We start from the raw sequence: 17,106 nt of genomic DNA on the forward strand, positions 1-17,106 counted from the left end.
CATGTTTACGTCTTTGAACGTATAACTGAGAAAAATGAATATGATTTAAATACTAGTTTTTCTGGTGATTTGAAATATAATAAGCTATACTTTATAGAATTCATTTTCCCACAGAAATGAATTCAACTTAATTTAATTCTGTGTAAATTAAAAAATTAAAATGTATACTAAAATAGCTAGCCTGTGCACTTCGATTAATTCACATTTTAATAAAAAAGGTTTTTATTTTCCTAGCTTAAAATCCTAGACCATTACAATTAAAGTGAGTTTTTTTTTTTAAATGTTAGCAATAGAAGACAAACACGTCATTTCAGTACATTCGCTGACGTTGTGACACATTAAGGGCATTGGTCTCTATTCAGAAATGCCTGTATGGGTCAGAGACTTGTCCCGACTATTTTCTTACCACAGGAAAAGTTGATGCTTCTGGGTTCAGCCAAGGGAGGGGCACTTCTGTGTTGCAGTGATGATGATGATTTTCAGTTTCATAGAAAGGGGCACTTTCTTACTTCTTGGTATCTAGGGCCAAAACTGGGAAACTCTATAGTGAGGACAGGAGTCTTCACAGGATTTTGGGGTAGGGCTCTTATGGAAATAGCTGTTATGCAACTTTTGGGGTTCCTGGGCACAGAAGAGAAGACAAATCAATGTATAATTGTTTTATAGCAAAGACCCTGTGTTACCTTCACCCAGGACTGTATATCCTTACTAATATATGCTATCTTTGCTTCTTAATTTTGATGATCCTCAGAGGTGTCAAGCGGTAAGTCCTCATGGCTTTGATTTTATTGCCTCAGTGTTACTAAGGTTGAATACTGTTTTGATAATCTCATTGGTGACAAATGTATTTTCTCTGGAGAAGTTGCCTATTCAGTCTTTTCCCCTTTCCTGTTTGTTTTCTGTTGTTGAGCTGTTAGAGATTCTTCACACATTCTGAGTATGAATCTCCAATCTCTTGACTTGCAATGTTTTCTCATTCTATGCAGACTTTCATTCTGTTAACATTCTCCCTGGGGATGGACGCTGGCATAATAGGCAAGGGTTCTACCGTCTCTCTTTGTCCTTTTTATTTCAAGACAAGACAGTAAGTTGCCCAGTTCCCCCTGAACTTACTCTGTAGCCCAGGTTGGCCTCAAACTCGTAGCCTCCCTACCTTGCTTGGCCTCTTGCCTGTAGCTGGGGTTATGGACCTGTGCTGTCAGGCTGACAGTGATGTTTAATGTACAAACGTTTATCGTTTTTTTTTTTTAATGATGCTCATTTAGTTTTTCTCTTAATGCCCATGCTTTTAGTGTCATATTCACGAAATCATCACCAAGTCCTGTGTTACAAGGCTTTCCCCTCATGTTTTTTTCCTGCTTCCGTGTTTTCTTCTGGAAGTTTAGTTATTTAGGGCTTAGGTGTAGGGTGCAGGTCCTCATGGACATTTATTGAACTTTTCCAGGTCAGGTGACATCAGATTCCAATTTTCCTCCCTCCCTCCCTTCCTTCCTTCCTTCCTTCCTTCTTCCCTCCCTCCCTCCCTCCCTCCCTCCCTCCCTCCCTCTCTCCCTCCCTCCCTCCCTCCTTTCCTTCCTTCCTTCCTTCCTTCTTCCTTCTTGCATGTGGATATCCAGTTTTCCTAGTACCATGTATTGAAAAGACCATCTTTTCTCCTTTAAACTGTCTTAGTATCCTTGCTGAAGATCATCTGACTTCATTTCACGAGGCTTTGTAATCTACTCTGTTGGTCTTCCTGCTTCTCCAAGCCAGAACCACACTTTGGTTATCACAACTCTGTAGAAAGTTTTAGTCAGTAGGTGACAGGTGAACTAAAGAGCGTCCCATGCTTTATCACGAAGCTATACCTGCAGCCTGTTCTTCCTCACGGTAGTTTGGAGTTCTTTGAAATTCCATTGTAAACTTTAGGATGGATTTTTCTATTTCTGGGCTTGGACTGCTCTATTGATCGCTTAGAGTAGCATTGCAGGTTTTTTTCTGTTGAGCTTTTAAATCCATGATCCCTGATGGGTTTCCATATATTTGTGGCTTCAGATTTCTTTCGTCTAGTTTTGTGGTTTTGAAGATACATCTTTTGAATCTTTAATGCATTTATTTTTCCTTATTTTATTGTGAATCAATGTTTGGTTAATTTAATTTCTAGATTATTTATTGCCAATATGGGGCAATCAGACATTATTTTGTCATGGTGGGGACTGAGCCCAAGCTCTCACACACCCTAGGCAAGCACTCCACCACTGAGCTACACATATGACCCTTCCCATTGAATTCTGAGCGTGATTTTATAGTCTGCAGATTTTCTGAACTCATCTACTATTAGATTTCTTTCTGTAGACTGTAGGGTTTTCTGTCTATGAGTTCATGTCATGTGTGGACAGATGATTTTCATGTCTGCCTTTGGATACCTTCACTATTTTTTCTTGCTTAATAACTTTGGCCAGGACTTCCATTGCAGTGTTGAATAGAAGTGGCATAAATTGGCATCTTAAATTTCTTCTGAACTTAGTCTTTACTATTCAGTGTCCTTTAGTTATGAGTTTTGATATAGGGCCTTTGTTATTTCAACAACACCAACAGCAGCAGCAGCAACAACAACAACAATAATAATATTATTTGTTGTATTAATTTTTGTGTGTTTTGTCTCACATATTTCTTTAAAAACGATATCAGACTATGGGAAGAGTTATTGATTAGTAGTTATTGATTAGTTATTTTGGATAAGTTATTTGTCAGGATTCAAATTTTGTCATTTTTAAGCCCAAGAGGGTTGAGTTAGATTTTGGGATCCTTTCGTGTACTTTAGATAAACCTGGGAGGTTGCTGAACAGATGTGTGGGATCCGGCCACTTGAATTATTATGTGCCATTTCATTCTGACATGGGAGAGTTGATTCGATACAACACTTTGGTTCAGAAGTTCTGTGAAATGTCCTCCAAAAAGGGATATGTGCTGTAAAGTCAAGATCTGTCATGGAGGGTTGGCTCTATCTGTGGACTAGCTGCCGTATGAAACTGGGGTGTTAGACAAAGAATAGGAATAACGGATTATGGATGTTTATCTGAAAATGGAAAAAGGTAGAGTGGAAGAAAGGCTCATTTCTGCAAAGTGTCTGCCAGGCAAGCTTGAGGACTTGAGTTCAGATCTATGGTAACCCACATAAAGGAACGCTGGTTGGGGCTGGTGAGGTGGCTCAGTGGTTAAGAGCACTGGCTGCTCTTCCAGAGGTCTTAAGTTCAATTCCCAGCAACCACATGGTGGCTCACAACCACCTATGGGGGGATCTTATGCCTTCTTCAGGCAGGCAGATAGATATGCAGCAGAGCAATCACATGTTCAATAAATAAAAGAAGTTGGGGAAAAAAAAGCAAAGCTGGTTATGGTGCTCGAGTCTGTAACACTAGGGCTTGGGACATGGAGCTGGGTAGATCCCAAGTACCATTGGCCAGCTAGCCTAGGTGAATCAGTGAGCTGCAGGTTCTGTGAGACATTTTGCTTAGAAACATTGGTAGAGAACACGGAGGAAGTGTGCCTGTGCGTGGACCCACACCAACATGTAGGACTGAGGAGGGCGAGGGGAGTAGCTGGCTTCAGGAATGAGAGGTGTAAAGTGATTCAAAGAGGAACAAGGCTTTGAAAAGTAAAGCAGAGGAGAGGCTAAGGAGTGTTTTTAAATAGAAACCCTGCTATGTGGATCATGTTGCACCCCCGACGTATCATGGAGTCCTTAGCAAGACATTTCTGTGTCTTGGTTTCTGGTGATAGAATTCCAAAGATTAATGCTGCGACTCCAGGGAAAAGTAAAGTTCTGATAGGTAAAAACCTAACAGCAGATATACATTCCAGTGTGGGAAGTTGACATAAATATGTTGTGTGAAATTCATGGTTACTTTTACTTGTGGTCTAAGAATTCAGAGTTCATAGTGGCACAAAGTGAATAGCAAGTCTCTTTCCTGGCACTCTTCAAAGGCTGTTGAATTTCTGTTTTTAGTTCTTATAACATTTAATAATTTATCTCTGACCTATTTTTAGATACCCATCAGCCTAAGATATTATCTTTTCTCTGCCTCGAGGAAAGGTGAAAGTGTTTCACTAGAGTGTGCTCCTTTCTTCCCCAACTCCCGACTTTTACTTCTGACATATTTTCATTTTCTTTCCCCCCTTTTTTTTTTTTGGTGATTTTAGTAAGCATTATACACTTAAAATGATCTTGAAGGGATTTAGTTTTAGAATTATGTGTTAAGTTGCAGTTTTTGGCTTCTGGAGAGAGAGAGAGAGAGAGAGAGAGAGAGAGAGAGAGAGAGAGAGAGAGAGAGAGAGAGAGAGAGAGAGAAACTTGAAGACCCAGGGAGAGCAGCTGGAACAAATTACCCCTCTATGATGGGTTGCCAGGAGTGCATGCTCAGCGTGCAAGGCCTTGGAAGGTTGATAGTGAAGGACAGAGAGACATTTTATGGAGGAAAAGTGTTGCATATTTCCTGCTGTGTTCTTTGCTCAAGTCAAGAAAGGGCCAGAGGACAAAGGTCTTGCTAGGATTTCTTTCTCATTATGTTAGGAACATGCTAACGTGTTTTAAAAGGGAAAGAAGGTAGTATTGCATGGTTCACATTTTAAAAAGGTCATCTGGCAGTCCTGTTCAGGGTGGACCGTTGTAGGGCAAGAGCAGATGTAGGGACACCGTTTGGGGGTCGCTCACAGCTGTACAGGGCAAAGAACAGTGTGGTCTGAGAGATGAACAGGTAGATCTATTTAGAGGTGGAGCGCCCAGCTTTCCGGTGATTGGACTGGAACAGGAGAGGCGCTGTGGAGATGGGTAGAATCCTCTCTTCCCCAGAGCTGCCCACACCTGTCTCTCTAGAATCTGAATGTGGCACCTTCCACGACAAAGGAGATTTGATGGGTATAATTAAACAGAGGGTTGTGGAGTGGCCTGATGCATATGGGTCATCTGAGTGGCCTCATGCAAGTGCCCAGGCCCATATGGGGCAGACTGATTGAAGAGGATGTGGCTGTGGATGCAGACGCTTGCTTGGAGGGACCCTTGAGCCCAGGAGTGTGGTGGTTCTTGGGATTACAGAAACCAAGAAAATAGGTTCTCCCTGCGGCCCTGCAGATGGAACCATGGTCACCAACGCCTCCGCTTCAGTTTGTAGACTTTGATTTGGGCTTTTGATGTCCAGGAGTGTTAGATAACAATGTGTGTTGTTTGTAGCTGTAATTTTTATAGACATTCAATAGAACAGGCATAAGAAGCTAACCCAGGAGTCTGGAAGTCCTGGTGGGCTTTTTTCCTAGGAGGAAGTTTAGAAGCAAGGGGAGAGGGCACCCCCACTGTATGCAGAAGATGGCTAGCCATCTCTGTGAGTGACTTAGCTGTGGTGTCAGGGACAGGTCGGAGTGGGATGGAAATGTGGGAGCCATCATCAAACAAATGACATTTAGGGACCGTGGAGTTTCATCCACCGAGAGGATATTGCCTCAATTGTGGAAAGACAGCTTAGTAACCTCCGAGCGCAGGCTCCATTATAACTCTGTTCCCTTTCATTTCTAGCTGTTTAAATTACAGTTGTTTTCTTTTGAGTTACCAAATGACATTTCAAAAGATAATAAGAAGCTGTCACTTCGGGAGGAAAGAAAGTAATTTTAAGCATCCTTTACAAAAGATTGAAATTTTGGACTGTGCACACAGTTGCGTTGTGCTTTCTTTATTATTTTTTGAAGGATGTGTGTGAGCTCGTTTGACAGATTTAAACCTGTACTTTAATTTAGAGGAATCTCTATGGGTATAAAAATGTAAAAATCCCGCTTCTCAGGTGGCTTGCTCTACCTGTGGAAAGAACCCAAATGTTGTCTTTTTGTTTCCCAGCCACTTCCTGTTTTATTTGGAGGGCTTTGTTGATGGTTGCAAACAGACTTTGAAGATAAGGCTAAAGGAATCTGGGTAAAGGCATTGTATCCAGAAGAATCTAAATCCACATAGCTCCTGCATATAGGAAATAGGGATTCTTAACTAAGGGTAGTTTGGACTCATATAGACTACTTGACGATGTCAAGAGGTGTTTTTTAGCTGTCTCACGCGGAAGATCAGGTGCTGGGGTCATCTCTGGGTAGAGGCTGAGGTGGATATACCCACCCCATTCCTCACTGAAGAGACTTTCAGCTCTCTGCAAAACTATAAACTAGGAAATAGGGAACCGTCAGTGAAACATAGTCACATGACTACCAGGACTTTCCTATGGAATCTCTAAGTTTTGGACTTTGTAGGGATCTGGCTAATTTAGTGTTCATTTAAAAAGAAGGGAGAAAGAATATGCTATGAAGTCTTCATTTAAATGCTATTTTTCTTGTGTGTGTGTGTGTGTAAGAAAAAAGTGTAGCGTTTATTCTAAGCCTACTTTTAGAAAATTCATGTCTTCTACATAGTTTTCTTGCTGTTTATCAGATACTGATAGCATTGTGCCCTCTCTAATCATTACTAACTAAATATCACCCCATGTAGTTATTTGCTTATCTCAGGTAATAAAAACCACTTGAAATAACTAGAAATAAAATAATAAAAAATTGAAAAATTACCTAATTTTTTCTCATTTGTTGGCACTATTAACTGTCTTGAGTCGTTGTGGTTTGAAAAGAAATATTAACAAAAACTCCCTTTGCTTTCATATACTGGCTTAAGTATCAGCCCTGGGAATAGATGCAGGAAGGAGAGCTTTGAACAGTTGTCTGGAGGAGTTTTTGCTCCTAGATTTCTGAATATAAACTTTGTGTTATTAGTGTGAGCGAGCGAGAGACAGAGAGACATATATATATATATATATATATATATATATATAGAGAGAGAGAGAGAGAGAGAGAGAACAAGAGAGAATGAGAGTAAGACAGGGAGGAGGGAAGGAGAGAGAGAGAGAGAGAGAGAGAGAGAGAGAGAGAGAGAGAGAGAGAGAGAGAAGTGGGGAGGGAGAAAGACAGACACATAGACCAGTGGAGATCAGAGATCAGAGGACAACTTTTGGCCCTGTTCTTCCACTGTGGATTTGGAGGTTGAACTCAGACTTTCCCACTGAGAAATCTCACCAGCCCCACAGTACAAACTTTGGTGGCTAAACTAGCTTAGTAAAAGACCTTGAGAGAAATTCCATTATTCAGTAGGGTGTAAGATCTATCTTAATTTCCCCAACCCGTCTTTGAGATGGAAGCTGTAGATGGTGAAATAAAATCCATGAGGATGACTTTGAGAATCCACAAAGCCCCTGGCAGTGCATGTCTGAGTGTAGGTGACAAAGGCAAAGCATTGAGAGTAGATAGCGTAACTCCTAAACTACGAAGGTATACCTTCAAATATGCGAACGTAAACATCGTTCCTTGAGAATAGGTAACATCTACACAGAGGTCATGGCCTCTGTGGTTTGTAACAGAGCTAACATTTTCTGGTCGCTGAAGAGCGTGCTTTTGAACTGAAGATTTTCTTTTTGCGGGAGCAAATTTTGTAGTGTGTACACCAGCTCTTGGGTTACAAGGTCGCACTTCACTAGCATGCTTGAAAATGTTGATTTTTAAACCTCTGAGTACAGTTGCTTTCTGTTGATTTTTGTAGCTCCGCTCCCATTTACTTTTAGCTTTTTACTTAAATCCTAGTTCCACCGCAGAGCATATTTTCTGCTGAATTTATTTCTTTCCTCAGATCTTAAGAAAACGTTACCTATTTTTGTTTTATGTGTTTGAGTGTTTTGTCTGCATGTCTGTCCTCGGAACACCACGTGGTGCCTGCAGAGGTCAGTGGCTGCCCTGGAACTGGAGTCACAGGTGGCTATTAGCTGTCCCGTGGATGCTGGGAACCCGAGTTCTCCTCAGAGCATCCAGTGTTCTGACGTATTCCTGCCATGGCTGCAGCCACGCCCCAAGTGATTCTTTTTTTTTTTTTTTTTTTTTTTTTTCCGGAGCTGGGGACCGAACCCAGGGCCTTGCGCTTCCTAGGTAAGCGCTCTACCACTGAGCTAAATCCCCAGCCCCCCCAAGTGATTCTTTACGACAAGTTTTTATTTTTTGAGAATGTAGTTAATGACATAATTTCCCCTTCTTTTCTTCTCACCAGCCTCTCCTGTGAGCCATCCCCACCTCGCTATCTTTCAAATTCATGGGCCTTTTTTATCTTTAATTATTGGTATGTCTGTGTGTCTGTATTTCTAAATAGCTAAGTGTATCCTGCTTAGTCCATAAAATGAGACTTGAATGTAACCATTTTTTGGGGCTGATCATTTGAAATTTGATAAACAATTAGTGTGCTCCTCGCCTGCCCCCTCCCCCCCTCAGGTTCTTTTACTACAACCGTTTTGTATCCTGAAGTCTCATTGGTTTGTTCATAATTCATATGCTGGATCATTGACTGGGTTGTACATTTCTTCTTAGTTTTCTTAGTCCCTTAGTAAATGTTCATTAGAGGTTTACCTTTGTCAACATCAAGGCCCTTGTGTCTAATTGTCCTCTGTGCTTCTCCATTGGAATATCTAATACACATAACAGAGTGGAGTGGATAGCAAGGTCCTGAGCTCCCATCTTCTTCCCTAACTCAGAGCATTTCCTGCCCCCTCTGATTCCTCAGGACAAATGCTGTGTGGCTTTCAGTGTTCTTTGTGTCTCTCATAACCCATAGCAGTCTGGCGAGCAGTGTCTGTTGACTTCTGATCAACTCTGCCGCCCACCCAGGTCCAACCCACTGGATTATTGCCGCTTCCTTGGCTTCCTTTCTTGTCACCTGACTTCTTTAGTCCATTGTTAACACCATACCCTTGTGTGAATTGTTAAAATTGAAGACCTGGATCCTGACTTTGTGACTTTATTTCATTCAAAGCACAGGCAGGAATCTCCCCTGGTGTGTAGGCTCCTACACACCCGGCCCTCATTAATGTCTCTAACTTTGTGGCTACAGCTGCTCCCCTTGGCTCCTTCCACTGGAATTGGGCTTCTGCTCTTCTTTGACATATGCAACATTTCTGTGTTAGGGGTTCCATGGATAGCTGCTTCTTCTGCCTAGAATCTCAATTGCTAGGTATGTGCATAAATAAAACTTTAAAATAAGACAGCCTTGAGCCTCTTTGACAAGGTACAGGCCCCAGTGTGATTTGAGGAGTGTGGTGACAGCGGCAGCTTTGTGAAATGGGGGTTCCATCTTTGGCAGGACTTCTAGTTTGAAAGTTACTCTTGCTATCCAAAGGGGCAGAAAAGAAACACATTGGTGATTGTAGACAAGGCTAGAATGCAGAGCAAAGGACAGAAGCAAACCCTGGAAAGTCCAGAGAGCTTCATAACCTATGTAAGTTCCTGCAGAGAGAAAGAGAGGTTGTATTTAAGTGTTAGGCGGCTTGTGACACGAATCTTGTGGAAAGTAGTCAAGGAATCTTAGGAGCACTGTTGGTAAATAGTTGCACATTTAGGATGAACGCGGAGCAAAGCCTGGGAAATCCATGCAAATAGAAACAAGAATTGTGGTGTGGAGATCTGGTCAGAGTCACTGGGAAGAATGGTCCGAGAGTCACCAGCAAGGGTTTCCAGAAAAAGGCGTGTTCTCTAACTTGCTGTGTAGATGCATTTGCTTAGTCCCCCTGTTAGCTACTTGTCTTTAGTGTTTTCTTCCTGAGGGAGAACTAGAAATGAACATTTGGATCCACGCTGTATCGTCCGTGGCTTGCCAGGTGTAATAGTGCTCAGGTGAAGTGTGTAATTACTGAACTCTCAGGTGAAGTGTGTAATTACTGAACTCTCATTCTGTTTGCATCTCAGATTAACTCTTAACTAATCCTCCCGTGGCCACCATGAGTTAAAGAGCCTTCTGTCCCAGAGAGAAGCTGAACTTGACAGAACCTCACTGAGTCATAGTCAACATTTCAGGGAATGGAGCAGCAGGCTGGGCTGTTACGGGTGCTGCTGTTCAGCAGGCTAATTTTCAGGATAGCACTATGTTAGGTAAACAATTCTGGAAAAATGGCAATGTACCAAAAAATGGCTCACAGACCGTAAGCATGAAGCACAATTTATTTTCTTTCCAAAGCTTGTATCTCATTCTCCCTCCTCATTTTGTCCCTCTTTTCTCCCCTCCTCTCCTCTCCCTTCATCTTCTCTTTCAGGAGCTGGGGATTGAATCCAGGGCCTCATGCATTCACAACGAATGCTCTAACACTAAACACCGTCTCAAGACTCTCCGTTCTTTCCTTCCATTGTAATTATTTAGTGGGCATTTAGAGTCCTGGCTAAAGAGACAGAATGTGTTCTTACTTTAGGACAAAGGAGTTGGGGAGAGAGGCCCTACTTGAAGTTGTACCGTTAGGTGATGTAGGAATTTATGAAGAGAAGGAAGAAGGTGGGTCACACCTCAGCTACTAGATTAATGCATCAAATTAAATGTTACCATTCAGGAAGGCAGCAGAAAGAACTGCTTCCATGGCAACTGTTGTCATAGTTGGATTCCTACTCGTCTTTCACACACTACATGAAAGCCCTAAGAATACAGCTGTTGTGATAGTGGTAATACTGTACTCTGAATAAAATTGCTCTGGAGGCTTGTGATTTTGTCTGCTTTGTTGGCTTTGTAAGTTGAATACACAGAAGAGAGTAATTACCAAAGGTTAGGGTATAAAAGATATTTAATATACATGTCCAAAGAGTCTTTGTCACTGATGTATTCACAGAGCTCTAAAGGGCTGCTGGATAATCACCACGAGTAATTTTTCATGGTCCCTCTTTCCTCATAATATTAAATATGCCTTCTCGTCTTTGATTCCTCTTTGGAGATGGCAAAGAAAGTTTCAGCGCCCGTGAATCATGACACTTGATTATCGGATTGTTTGCTTGGATCATCAGTGCTTATTGCTTCTTTTTCTCTTTTGTTCCCGCTTTCTGTATCAGACTTTCAGAGTACCTCAGGCTGAAGGACGATGAGAAAAGAGAAGTGGATAAAACTGGGATCTCTTTATGGATGATGAATTTGGAAAGGAGTTCTTGCACAAGATTTGCCAGAAGTTTCACGCATTTGGAGGGCTTCGCTCTCCTTTCTCTGGGCATCACATTCAGTAATTGAATACTGGCCACGTTCCTTTCAGACTCCATGCTCCCCCTTTCTTGGTGAGGTTGGCATAGAGACCAAAGTCAAGCAGCGACCTGCTTCTTTTATTGGGAGATGCTGGTCTGTGGCCTGTGAGTGGAGTGTGCTTGGCTGGTGTATTGATCTCGTTTCTGTAAAACAAAAGGAGGCAAAAGGACAGGGCTTCAGCTTCCTCGTTTCTGCTAAAGATAGATTGCTTATCAAAATACATTAGCATTTTTGGGGTTTATATATATTTACCACATCTATTGATGTCACAAAATGCTTTTTAATACATTGTCAATTTTTATTCTCGCCGCAATCTAAATTGCATTTTAATACCCCACTGTACCCTGTGTTTTGCTTTAAAAGCATGTTTCTGGCATATCTATTTATTAGCAAGCATTAGAAACACTTGATAATTTCATCCTGTTAAGTGCTTGAGCTGTGTGAATTTCTACTTGCTGAGACGGCTCCCTAAGCCACCGTCACTTATTTCCAGCCTCCAAAACTCACGCTCTTCAAATTCTCATATGCTTGTCCACACCCCGAATCTGATGATTAATCATGTTCATATGTCCCATGGTGACAAATGGTTTTTTATTATTATTTTATTGGTACACTATATTTTGGACACCGTTGTTTTTCATTTCATGTCCCAGATGGCCATCTTCTTCAATGTGGATCTTAATTTTTCTATAACCTTACGTTTTCCGCAGTAGCGCCAGCCATGGTAGGTTGCCTATTCAGCTTGTTAATGGGCTACCTCATAATGCTGTGCATTAGCACACAATAGACGAACACATGATGTTATTCTCCTCCACGGACCACCTATTTAAGTGTACCTTGGCAGGAATTGTTCGGCAAATTACCTTAATTTGCAAAACTGCCTTAGTGTTCCGTTTGCAGCTGTTTCTCTCCTCAGGAAAATGATTCATATTGTTTCAAAGACACAGCACTTGAACAAGGTCAAAGCCTAATCTGCAGTGGTAGTGAGTAATAAAAATATAACATTTTCAAATTTCGCCAAATATAAATGCACATTGGAATTTGCTAGAAGCCAAGCAGATAGAGTGGGAGGGAATTTTGAGGTAGCTGGCATTCGTACCCTTTCTAAAATGTTAATACATTCTTTTTTCCCCCTCTCCTTTCTCAGTCTATGTTACTCTTTTCTAAATTGTTAAGCCCTTTCTGTGTGACCGAGCTTCTCTAGTAAGTTTCTGTTACATTATGGTCTGATTTAATCCTCATACAAATCCTTGTGGTAAGCTATTATTATTTATATTTTAATGACTAGGAACTGCGGAAGCTTGAAGATTTAAGGACTTCTGCATGCACTTGGCACTTTTTACGGAACTGAAGCGGATACTTGGCACTTCTCTGATATGTGACCTTGGAAAAGAATGTCCCTTAATCTTCTATCCCTTAAAAAATTTTTTTTCTTCCTTATATGAAAAGTAGTAAGAACGTGTGTCCTGCCCACTTTCTGTGCATTCTGGGTAAAAATGACTGTGGCTTGGGATGACTGAGACATGAGAAGGGGCTGAATATGTCAGTTCCAGTATTCCAATTTTAAAATTATGTCTGTGTACGTGTGTCTCAGTGTATTTTGTGCACATGAGAGCAATGTCTGAGGAAGTCAGAAGGGCACTGAATCCCCGGGAGTTGGAGTTACTGAGGGGTGCGAACTGACTGATGAGGGTCTGGGAACTGAACTCAAGTCCTCTATAAGAACAGCAAGTCTTTAACTGCAGAGCCATCTCTACAGCCCATAATAAGTCACTTTAATATTTCCTTTATTACTTGAAGGAATATCTCCATAAATAACAATATACTTGAGAGAAGAACCACGTCCAGACTCCTCTGCTTCCAAAGCCACATGTGGAGTGGAGCATTGGGGGACTTAAATGTGGAGACGGACAACACAGGCTGTCCGGGCTGCAGCCTTCCTTCTCAAGTTTTACTGAAATCTGAAATTAGGTTTCGGAAGTGGGAAAGTAGAGCCTTCCTATCTCCCAGTTTTAGTTCCAGTGATAGGTACACTATAGAGAGCCCGACTCCCACAAAAGGCAGAGAATACTGTGTGAAACACCGTCTCATGTCAAATATGCATGTGCTCAAATGACCGTTTTATATTACATTTTTATAGGTGGCATATATACAATATATAGGTATGTATTTTATAGGTGATATATTTTTCGTTTTTATGTCTGCTGTCTGTGACTATAAATCTCAAGAACAGCTTACAGCCTCTTCAGCATCTGCTGTGTGCCTGCTGGAAGCTGCCGCCGCTGTGCAGCAGCATTGTGTGAGGGTAAAGCTCGCAATTGCACCTGGCCTAGGAGGGGGACAGGCTTTTAAAGTTGCTTAATATGGTAGCATTAGATGCTGTCTACTAGACAAAAAGAAAGAAAGGGAGAAAAAGGCCAGGCGAACAAAAGAGTACTTTCGGGCTTGTGAATTGTCTCTCGGTGAAGGCGGGTTGTGTGTATAATTGCTTTTAGTTGTTTTTGTTTGTGGAGCGCCTGCAATTTCCCTGGGCCAGATTCTTAGTCAAAAGACAAGTACCAAAGAGCTGCAGCAACAGCTGTCTCCCATCCTTCAGGGCGCTAATTCCCGGCCCAGCAATGAGCTTCTCCTTGTGAAACGATGCTTCCTGGCTATAAAACTGTGTCCGTCTCCAGTGCCTTTACAGAGAGCGTCCTTATAAAACCAGGCTGTTTAAACAACTGCCCTCCTGTGGGGTTCACCAACCGTTCTGAAGTGGTCTGAGGGTCTCATTCATACAAACCCCATCGCTTGATTCCTCCTTTAAAAGAGAGGGACAGTGCTGGAGGTGGCCTTTGTATTTTCAGCGGCGTGTAGCATCTTGTCAATTCTGAACACTTGTTGGAGCAATCAGAAGGGCTGTGCTGAATTACACAAAACCCCACTCATCTCTGCTAGTTGGCTAATTTTCTATTATTTGGAAGGGGTGTGTGTGTGTGAAACCATACATATATATGTGTGTGTGTATGTATTTATATGTGTTAATAAAATGTATGATCTAGATATGGTTTGCAGTGGCAGGAATTCAGGCCAGCCTTAGTTACTTGGTGAATCTGAGTCTAGCCTAGTCTGAGAAGAACCTGTCTCAAAGCTGGGCCTCATGGCATATAACTTTGATCCCAGCACTTGGGAGGCAGAGGTAGGCAGATCTCCAAGTTCGAGGCCAACCTGGTCTACATAGTGAGTTCCAGGACAGCCAGAGATACACAGAAAAACCTTGTCTCAGAAAAACAATCAAACAAATAAACACTGGTCTCAAAGATAAAAAAAGACATGCATAAGTAGACGTGCACACACAGAATAAAGCACTCACTTGGCTTGGTTATACTGCATATTTCAAGTTAAAAAACCTTAAAACTATATAATTTTGTTAACAAAATCTCATAAATTGAATGCGATAGCCTGATGTGGTATCAAGGGCAGCACAGGGATAACGGGGAAGGAAGCCCCTGCCAGGCGTGGCTGAGTGTAGAATCCAGCCATGTGTACCTTCGCATTGTGAGGATACACAGGGTGCAAGACAATGACATCATTTAAAATGGATGCTGTTCTACTGAGTGAATTCACACTTTTGTTTTTGAGAATATGAGCAAAGATGATTAGTATATAGAAGAAATCTTATTTTATAGAAAAGATGTGCAGACTGCCTATTAAAAATGAAGTGAATTAAAAATGTTAAAACACCTCTGTTGATAAAGATAATGAATCAGATTTTTTTTTAACTCCCATGAAAACAGGCATGTTGTGGCTGGCGAGGCTGAACCTTGGAGAGTAATTAGTTCATATATTTGGAGGGTGATGATGATGATGATGATGGTGGTGGTGATTAATTAGTTCATATATTTGGAGGGTGATGGTGATGAGGATGATGATGGTGGTGATGATGATGATGATGGTGATGGTGGTGGTGATGACGACAATGATGAAGACGATGACTACGATGATGGTGGTGTGAACTAGCCACTGCCGAGTGAATGCTAGGAATGAGTATTTGGAGGAAGGGTGGCCATCTTGGCCCCACGTTCACATTTGCCATCATAGGTCACAGCCTTCCTGTGGCTAACTCACCTTTCTAGGTCCATCGGTGTTTACTCTGCAAGTTGCTTGCCTTTAGGGCACACACTTTTTAAAAACTGAAAAGAATTCTCTATTTCCACATTCATCTTTTTGACCCTCTTTTTGAAAACACACCTTTTGTTCCCCTCGTAGGTGGATTCTTATTTAACTTTTGAGATTTTATTCAGATAGCACTTTGTTGGAGAAGTCTCTCCATGCTGCTGTCCTGAGTACGGCTCCCTGGACTTGGCTCAGCCTGAGCACGGGTGACTGCTTAGGCACGGAGTTCCCCGGGACTGTACCTTCTAGCAGCCTCCGTCTTCATCTGGAAGGCGTCTTCAGTATTGCCTTGTATTCTGCAGCACTGAAGTTTGTCATGTTGACTGGGATAAACTCAACGGGAATCAAAGTGTGTAAGTCCTAGCAGCTGCACAAACAGATGTGCTGTGTTTACCACTAGGCTACCCTGCTTTCCAAAAGGAGCCTCTTGGTGTTTATATTTGTTTCATTGCTTATTTGCTAGAGGAGAAGCTCTCTCTGGGTTGATATCAGGTTCTTAGAGTTCATAAGGAGGCTTATTACGAACTTACTAATTTTATGGATCAGACTGGTTAAGCCCAGTTGTCACAAGTGAACAGCTCCCTGTTATATAATATTTATGAAGAAAATAGGCTTAAGTACTTATATTCTCAGGAAATACATTTTAGGTTAAAAAAGAAAAGCTTTTGCAAACCGTAATTGAAAAAATCTCCCTTATTTATTCATCCATATAAATGTCTTCAAGCAAAGATTGATGGTGCAAGATACAGAATGAATTCATGTAAAGATTATGAAGTTTGTTTTAGCTGTATGGATGATCTACTGTAGTTGACAGAGGCCACACTTGACAAGACAGATGTTTTTGGTTTTTATGTTTAGATGCAGGAACCTTGGACAAGCATGGTGATTTTTTTTCTATTTGCCTTGGAGTTTGAAATGACGGCTGATGGTGTTAGGGTGGCAGGAATCACTTATTGGATTGTATTTGAAATTTAGTATGTGTTAATTGCCTTTAAAATTCTGTTTCCTGAGTTTATTGAGTAACCAGCAGTTGTGGATTGACTGAAGTCAAAACCATAGTTTTATTGATGGTGTTTTTATGGCTGTGGCAACATAATAACCTTGACAATAAGTGTTTGGTGAATTATTTGAAGGTTTGGACAGTTTTGGGGGAAGGGCTATTAATCTACAATCACTTGCAAAACTCCTGGGATGTGCATCGCGATGCTCGCTCCTGGGAGGGAATGGAAGGATACAAACAGCTCACCAGACAGAGGGGAAATAGTGTTCCTGTGCTCTGAGGAGAGTGTGTGATGGAGGGTTACTGGGATGTCTGTGAAGGATGTGGTCTGGGGTTGATGTCTAATAATAGAGGGGGCTGGAGGGCACCTGGGCACCTGGAATGGCAGCAGGGGGCACTGGGAAGATAAAGTCCTTAGAGGATGTTTAAATCAGCTGCTCCAGGCAAGGAGCATTTTACCTGTTGTTTGGTGCTGTCTCTGCCTTAGGAATGAGTCTGAGAAGTCGGTGTGCTTGTTACCTGTATCTCTCTCTCTCTCTTTCAACTTGATAGGATGACAAAGGGAAGCTTTATGTTGGACAATAGTATACTTCGACAGCTCTTCATTGATTTGTTAATTTACATTATTCAGGGCACTTCTTGGACCTATGCTCATCTCTTAACACTTGCTAAATATGATTCTGGTTTAGATGGGATTGTTGTTGGGTTTTAAGTGAAGGCCTCATTGGCAGATGTGGGAGTCTTACAAGGGGGTGTAAGCATAGGCTTCCTAAGGGGCTACACTTCAAATGCTCTCAGAAGTCAGAAGGCGGTGCCTTCACATTTTATTGACCTATTCTGCTGATGCATCATGTAGAGAACGTTCCTCTTC

At 41.7% G+C, this 17,106-nt stretch overlaps 1 protein-coding gene across 3 annotated transcripts in view; it reads left to right on the forward strand.

The window, feature by feature from the left end:
* Adam23 (ADAM metallopeptidase domain 23) overlaps positions 1–17,106 on the forward strand; it is a 146,964-nt gene that overhangs the window by 14,401 nt on the left and 115,457 nt on the right.

Source organism: Rattus norvegicus, chromosome 9, assembly GCF_021556685.1.
Source record: "Rattus norvegicus strain SHRSP/BbbUtx chromosome 9, alternate assembly SHRSP_T2T, whole genome shotgun sequence".
In the NCBI taxonomy this organism is placed as follows: domain Eukaryota; kingdom Metazoa; phylum Chordata; class Mammalia; order Rodentia; family Muridae; genus Rattus; species Rattus norvegicus.